The 8,520-nt window shown below is 45.2% G+C and overlaps 1 non-coding gene across 1 annotated transcript; it reads right to left on the bottom strand.

Annotated features, from left to right (window-relative positions):
• Window positions 1–585: 585 nt before the first annotated feature.
• On the bottom strand, window positions 586–657 carry trnay-gua (transfer RNA tyrosine (anticodon GUA)). Its single transcript has one exon. It is a non-coding gene; the product is annotated as a tRNA-Tyr (tRNA).
• Window positions 658–8,520: the final 7,863 nt, after the last annotated feature.

The raw sequence follows: 8,520 nt of genomic DNA, 5'->3' as shown, positions 1-8,520 counted from the left end.
ACCGTTTCATTTTCCATTATTGGATCAAGCAGTGATTCCTCTCTTGCCCACCTGTCTCCCTTTTATCATTACATCGTTCCTGCCTGCTCGATCCGTCACCCTCTCGCTTTCACTCATTCATTCACTCAAACGCTCACGAACTCACTCACTCCCTCCCTCCCTCGCTCACTTCCTCCCTCCCTCACTCACTCACTCCCTCCCTCCCTCCCTCAATCCCTCCTCAGTAAAATATTTAGAAATACTTAAGTAAGACAAATAACAAAGTAATTGATTTGAAACAAACTAATTTTGAACGGATTAGAATAGAACTGGGGAAGTTGAAAAAAATTGACAAAGAGATAGAACAGGAGTGGGAAATATTTAAGAAGGTGATTAATCTCTCTCTGGCACTCCCTCAAAGTGGAGAGGGGACGGGAATGGAAGGGTGAGATGAACGAGGGAGGAAGAGGACCTGTGTGGAGAATGGACGCTGGCATCGAACAAGTGGGCAAAATGGCCGACTGTGGACTCAATGTAAATAACAATCCTGCAGCTGCAGGAACAGACTGACTGCATGACTTCCGACAGGGAACAATTAAAAGATAGAGGGGGCGCTTGGATTTGAACCAAAGACCTCTTGATCTACAGGCAAATGCTCTACCGCTGAGCTACACCCCCACATCTGCATGAAGCGTTAGCACACACAAGTCAATGGAGTCTCGCACCTGGCCATCATCAACATTGATCGCACCATTCTGAAAAGAACCTTCATGAGTTATTCTGATAGGCAAGAATATGACTCCACCTCCAGAGCCTGACCCGTCCCTCAGAATCTAACTCTTCCCTTCGAGTCTGCCTCCGCCCTCAGAATCTGACACGGCACTCAGTGTCGGATCCCCTCCCCCAGCCTTTGACCTCTGCCCCAGAGTCTGACCCTTCCCCCAGAGTCTGACCCTACCTCCAGAGTCGGACTCCTCCCCCAGAGTCTGAACCTTGCCCCAGAATCTGTCACCTCCCCCAGAGTCTGACCCGACACCGAGTCTGACCACTGTCCCAGAGCCTGACTCCTCCCCCAATGACTGACGACTCCCCCAATGACTGACTCCTTCCCCAATGACTGACTCCTCCCCCAATGACTGACTCCGCCCAAAGAGCCGGACACCTCCACAGCGTCTGAGTCCTCCCTCAGAGCCTTACTCCTCCCTCAGAGTCTAACTCCTCCCCAGAGCCTTACTCCTCCCTCAGAGTCGGTCCCCTCCCCCGAGTCTGACTGTTCCCCCAGAGCCTGACTCTTCCCCAGAGCTTTAATCCTGCCTCAGAGCCAGACACGCACCCCGACCCGATAATCTGACTCTTCCCCCAGAAAGTGAACCCGCCCCTGTATCTGACTCCGCCCTCAGGGCCTGACCCTGAAGAGGAGAGATTGGGTTGACTCGGCCTGTATTCACTCGAATTTAGAAGAATGAGAGCTGATCTCATTGAAACAAAAAAATTCTGACAGGACGAGACGGATTGGATACTGGGAGGATGTTTCCGCTGGCCGAGGGGTCCAGAACAAGGGGTCACAGGTCCGGGGTAGGACATTTAGGACTGAGATGAGGAGAAATTTCTTCACTCAGACGGTGGTAAACCTGTGGAATTCTCTACCACAGAAGGCTGTGGAGGCCAAATCACTGAATATATTGAAGAATGAGAGAGATCGATTTCAAGACACTGAAGGCATCAAGGGGTATGTGGAGAGAGCGGGAATATGGTATTGAGATAGAGGATCAGCCATGGTCATATTGAATGGCAGAGCAGGCTCGAAGGGCCGAATATGCTCCTATTTTCTATGTTTCTTCGCCGGAGCAGCAGACGAGGGAGAAAAGAACGGGAGGGGAGGGAGATCGCGTGAGATGAAGTCGGGTGGGAGGATGCTTGTGTGGAGCATCAACGATGGCAGAAACCAAACGAGTGGGCCTGTTTCCCTGCTGTCGACTCGATGTAAACAACTATTTTACTGCTGCAGTGAAGGCAGATTGAGTGCACGATTCCCAAGGTAAGAAGTAAAACGTGCAAGGAGGCGTTTGGATTTGAACCGAAAATCTTGTAATCTGCAGTTATATGCTCTAACACTGAGCCACACCTTGACATCTGTGATGATTTGCACTTACAAACTGATGAAGCTTCTTTTCAGGTTGGTTATATTAACATTGCTGACTGCCAGGTACTGAGCTCCGTTACGTTTTGTGAGCAAGAAATCATCACAGATGTGGGGGTGTAGCTCAGTGGTCGAGCATTTAACTGCAAAGCATGATGTCGTTGGTGCAAATCCAGATATCCGCTCTCCCTTTTTTAACTGCATCCTGTTGGGAGTCATTCCGTCGGTCTACCTTCCCTGCAGCTGCAGGTTTGTTGTTTATGTTGAGCAAAATTGAGTCGACAGCAGAGAAACAGGCCACTCGGCCCAACTGGTCTATGCTGACATTGATGCTCCACAATAGCCTCCTCCCTCCCTACTTCATCTGACCCTATCATCATAACCTTCGATTCATTTCTCCCCCATATGATAATCCAGCTTCCACTAAAATGCATCTACAATATTCCCCTCAACTATTCCTTGTGGTAGCGAGTTCCACATTCTCACCGCTCGCTGGGAAAATAAGTTTCTCCTGAATTCCCTATTGGATTTATCAGTGACGATCTTATATTGATGACCTATGCTTTTGGACTCCCCAACAAGTGGAAACATTTTCTCTGCGTCTAAAATGTTTATAATCTTAAAGACCTCGATCAGGTCACCCCTAAGCCTTCTCTTTTCTAGAGAAAGGAGCCGCAGCCTGTTCAATCTTTCCTGATAGATGTCTCATCTCAGTTCTGGTATCATCCCAGTAAATCTTTTACGCACCTTCTCCAATACCTCGATATCCTTTTTATAATATTGTGTAATTTTATTATTTTATGTATTGTCTACAGATGGGGATGGGCAACCAAATGGTGTTTCAATATTGACTAGTTTGTTTTTTGAGGAATATATTTCTGCTAAACTCTATTGATCTCCGTTTTGAATATTTGCCTCTGCTGTTCTATCTCTTTGTCTGTCAAAATGTTTTACAGTTTATCTAACGTAGTTCCAATCTCATCCTCTGAAAATTAGCTTTGTTCCAATCTATTATTTTGTCTTACTAATAACTTTCTCAATCTCTTCGGGTGGAGGGATTGTGGGAGTGAGTGAGTGAATGAGTTAGTGTGTGAATGAGTGAGTGTTTGAGTGATTGAATGCGAGAGGGAGGCAGGGAGAGCAGGCTGAAGCGATGAAATGATAAAACAGAGTCAGGCAGACAAGAGAGGAATCACTGCTGCATCTAGTAATGGGAACTGAAACGGAGGAGATAAGAAATGTCAGTTTCGGGGAACATCTAGGCAATAGTGATCATAACATAACGAAGTTTCGAATAATGATTGAGAAAGACGGCCACAAGCCTGTCGCCACCAATTTTTGCCTCCATCTGACGGAAAAAATGAGACTTTTCAGAATTTTCCACTTTCTTTTCCTGGAGGATTCACACTTTGGACACTCACAGCCTCCTATTTCATGGCCAGGTTGTGAAGTCTGCATGTTACACACTTTTCCATTCATTAAGGCCCACTTCTGTTCCGCAACCTGCAATCGAATGTATTGACTTAAAACAACTTACAGTCACTTCACACACTGTCTCATCCTGTCCACACTTGCCTAATACCTGCTGGACGATTATTTATTACATTGATGCGATATTCAGTACACTTCCATATATGGCAGACAGAGCATGATATTGTGAAACTGCACATTGAACCTGCTGTTTCTTGTGTTGGCCGCTGGGGCAGAGCACAGTGAGATTGCATTTGACTGCAGCTGGAGAAACCTCTGGTTGAAATTCAGGTTTCGTTTGGCTGGTGCTTCTTGTTCCGCGTTCTGTGGTGAGGATGTGTTCACTGAAGCTTAGTCACAAGGCTTTCCATCTTGGGTTGTGCATCGCACCTATACACAATAGTGTGACTCACTGCATTCAGGAAACATTCTGATTGTCATAGTTATTTGTCTCCCAGAATAACTTATGAAGCTTCTGTTCAGGTTGGTTATATCAACAATGGTGACTGCCAGATACTGAGCTCCGTTACCTTGTGTGTGCACGAAATCATCACCGAGCATTTAACGGCAGATAAAGAGGTCTCTGGTTCAAATCCAGTTTCCTCCTTTTAAATTCTTATCTCGGGAATCAGACACTCAGTCCGTCCTTCCCTACAACAACAGAATTGATGTTTTTATCGAGTCTACAGCAGGGAAGCAGGCCACTCATCTCCTTTGGTCAATGCCGCTGTTGATGCTCCACACGAGCATCCTCCCTCCACACTTCATCTCACCCAATCACACTCCCCTTCCGTCACTGTCCCCCATCCTGTGCTCATCCATCTTCCCTTTCACCCATCTGTCCTGTTTGCTCCGACTTCTCCTCCTGGTGGCGAGTTCCACATTCTCACCACACTGGTGACCATCTTATAGCGATGACCTCTCGTTCTGGTCTTCCCCACATGATGGAAACATTTCCTCCACCCCAGTCCACCTTATTAAAGCCATTATTTATTTTAAGGAAAGTGTTTATGATCTGGAATGCGCTGCCTAATTCGGACAGTGGAGGCACATTCAATTGCAGCTTTCAGAAAGGTAATTGGATAAACACTTGAAGGGATTAAAATTGCAGGGCTACGGGGAAAGAGCGGGGGAATGGGACGAACTGCATTGCCCTTACAAAGAGCCGGCACGGGCTCGATGGGCCAAATGGCTTCCTTCTGTGCTGTAACCAATCATTGATTCTATAATTCTACGTCTGCACAGTGACTGATCAAAGTCAAGCAAACTGAGTCATTGGGAGGAGTCAGACTGTGGGGGAGGATTCAGGCTCTGGGGGAGGAGTCAGTGTCTGGAGGAGGACTCAGGCTCTGAATGAGTTATCAGGCTCTGGTGGAGGAGTTAGACTCTGTAGGTGGAGTCACACTCTATGGAGGGGTTAGACTCTGGGGCAGGCGTCAGACGCGAGGAGCGGGGTCCGACTCTGGGGTAGAAGTCCAGTCTCTGGGTTTGGAGTCAGACGCCGAGGGCGGGGTCAGACTCTGGGGGATTGGTCAGGCAAAAGGGAATAGAAAGAGGTTTGGGGCAAAAGGGAACAGGAAGAGGTTTGGATGGATGTCAAAAAACAATTCAGAAAGCGATGAGAAACAAGGAAATTAATTCTTAAGGAATATAAAATGAAATAGAAAATTATTCGACAGACACATCAATAACAAAAGTATACTTGCCAGATTATTAGGACCACTAGGGGATACATAAGATAGGGTAAACGTAGAGAAAATGTTTCCACTTGTGGGGAGTCCATTGCTGGAGGTTATCAATATCAGATAATCTAATAAATCCACAAAGGAATTCAGAAGAAACTTCCTTACCCAAAGGGTTGTAAGAATGTTGAAAAGGCTATCAAATCGAATAGTTGAGTTAAATAACTTCGAAGCATTTAAGGGGAAACTAACTTAGCACACGAAGGAGAAAGGAATGGAAGCTGGATGGGGAGTTTTAGATGAACGAGTCTGGATGCTGACATAGAACACTTGAGCCAAATGGCCTGCTGTAGACTCAATGCAACTCAACGTAAATAACAAACCTGCAACTGCAGGAACAGACTTACTGTATGACTCTCTGGAGAAAACATTTTAAAGATAGAGGGGGCGCCTGAAGTTGAATAAAAGACCGCTTGATCGCCAATCAAATGCTATACTACCGAGCTAAACCCACACACCTAGGCGGTTTTTTTGCACACACAAGGTAATGGAGCTCAGTACCTGGTCATCATCAATATTGATATCGCCATGCTGAAATGAAACGCCATCATTTATTCTGGGAGACAAATAACTACAACAATCAAAAATGTTTCATGAATGAAAAGAGTCACACTATTGTGTACAGATGCGATGCACAACCAGACATGGAAAGCCTTGTCACTAAGCTTCAATGAACACATCCTGACCACAGAACGTGGAAATAGAAGCACCAGACAAACGACACCTGAATTTGAACCAGAGTTTTCTCCAGCTGCGGTTAAATGCTCTCTCACTGTTCTCTGTCCCAAGCTCTTTAGATCGTTGCAGTCAACACAAGAAACACTAGGTTCAATGGGCCGTTTCACAGTGCCATATATGTAACTGTACAGAATATCGCATCAATGTAATAAATACGCATCCAGCAGGCATTAGGCAAGTGTCAACAGGAGGAGATAGTGTGTGAAGTGACTGTAACACGTGTCAAGTCAATATATTCAGTTACAGGTTACGGAACAGATGTGTGTCTTAATGAATGGAAAAGCGTGTAAATTGCAGAATTCATATCCTGGCCATGAAATAAGAAGCTGTGAGTGTTCAAAGTGTGAATTGTCCATGAAATAAAAGTGGAAAATGCTGAAAGGCTATCTTTGACCGTAAAATGAAGGCAGCAAGTGCTGATGACAGACTTCTGGCCCTCTTCCACCATCATTCTTTTAATCCCTATTATGTTATGATCGCTAGTGCCGACATGTTCCCCTACGATTACTTTTCTTTTCTCATCCGTTTTATTTGCCATGACTAGATCCAGAAACGACACCTCTCTTGTCTGCCTGTCTCCATTTTGTGATTTCGTTGATCCTGCCAGCCGTCCCAGCCCCAATCTCACACTCACTCAATCACTCGCTCACTCATTTACAGACTCACTCACATTCACACTCTCTCACTTACAGACTCATTCACTAAGTAACTCACTCATTCACATCCTCACACAGTCACTCCCTCCCTCAATTCCTCCACCGTAAAAGATTGAGAAAGACAGAAGTAAGGCAAGGACCAAAGTGATATATTAGAACAAAGCTCATTTTGAGCGTATAAGAATGGAACTAGGGAAGATAAACTGCAATAAATATTGACGGACAAAGAGATAGAACAGGAGAGGTAAATATTTAAAACGGAGACCAATAGAGTTCAGTAGAAATATATTCCTCTAAACAGAAGAACAATCGGGCCAATAATAAAAGAACACTTGTTTGTGGATCCTCGTCGGTACATAATACATGAGGACACTTTTTTACACAGCGAGTGGTTAGGATCTGGAATGCACTGCACTAGGGGCTGATGGAGGCAGATTCAATCATGGCCTTCAAAAGGGAATTGGATCAGCACTTGAAACGAAAAAATGTGCAGAGCTACAGGGATTGGGCGGGGGAGTGGGACCAGCTGGATTCCTCTTGCATGGAGCTGGCACGGACTTGATGGGTTGAATGTCCCCCTTCCGTGATGTAACATTTCTATGATTATATTCCGAGTTAGTTGAACACGATTTTCCTTCAACAAATCCGTGCTGGCTTTCCTTTACTAATCCACATTTGTCCAAGTGACTATTAATTCTGTCCTGGATGATTCATTATAAAATCTCCTCACCACTGCAGTTGAGCTCACTGGCCTGTAGGTGCCGGGTTTATCCACACACCCTTTTTTGAACCAGGGTGTAACATTGCATATTATCCTGTGTGGGTTTAGTTCAGCAATAGAACACTTGACCATAAATCAGTAAGAGTGCTTGGTTCAAATCCATCAAAACACCTTACTATTGGGTCATTTTCGCCTCTTGTGGTGAAGTTGATTTATTACTTTCCCCACTGCGCACATTGTTTGGTGACTTTAGTTCAGACCCATTTCTGTTCCGAAACCTGCAACTGAATGTATTGACTTAACATGTGTTACCATTGCTTTGCACACGAGCTCCTCCTCTCGGCACTTGCCGAATCTCTGCTGGATGCTTATTTATTAGGCAACTAGGAAAGCAAGTGGCATGTTGGCCTTTATTGCAAGTGGGTTGGAGTAAAAAAGTAAGGAAGTCTTGCTGCAATAGTATAGGGTTTAGTGAGACCTCACCTGGAGTACTGTGTACAGTATTGGTCTCCTTATCTAAGGAAGGATATACTTGCCTTAGAGGCGGTGCAACGAAGGTTCACTAGATTAATTCCTGGGATGAGAGGGTTGTCCTATGAGGAGAGATTGAGTAGAATTGGCCGATACTCTCTGGAGTTTAGAAGACTGAGGGGTGATCTCATTGAAACAAACAAGATTATTGGGGGACTTAACAGTGTAGTTACTGAGAGGATGTTTCTGGAGAGTCAAGAAGTAGAGGGCATAGTCTGAGGATAAGGGGTCGCCCATTTAAGACTGAGATGAGGAGGAATTTCTTCGCTCAAAGGATTGTGAATCTTTGGAATTCTCTACCACAGAGGCTGTGGATGCTCAGTCGCTGATTATATTCAAGGCTGAGATGGAGAGATTTTTGGACTCTCGGGGAATCAAGGGATTTGGGGATAGAAAGCGAAAGTGGAGTTGAGGTCGAAGATCAGCCATGATCTGATTGAATGGCAGAGCGGGCTCAAGGGGCCGTATGGCCTACTCCTGCTCCTATTTCTTATGTTCTTATCTTATGTTCTTATTACATTAATGCGATATGCTGTACACGTC

Source organism: Heptranchias perlo, chromosome 20, assembly GCF_035084215.1.
Source record: "Heptranchias perlo isolate sHepPer1 chromosome 20, sHepPer1.hap1, whole genome shotgun sequence".
NCBI classification, from domain to species: domain Eukaryota; kingdom Metazoa; phylum Chordata; class Chondrichthyes; order Hexanchiformes; family Hexanchidae; genus Heptranchias; species Heptranchias perlo.
This window is presented reverse-complemented; position numbering and strand designations above follow the sequence as displayed.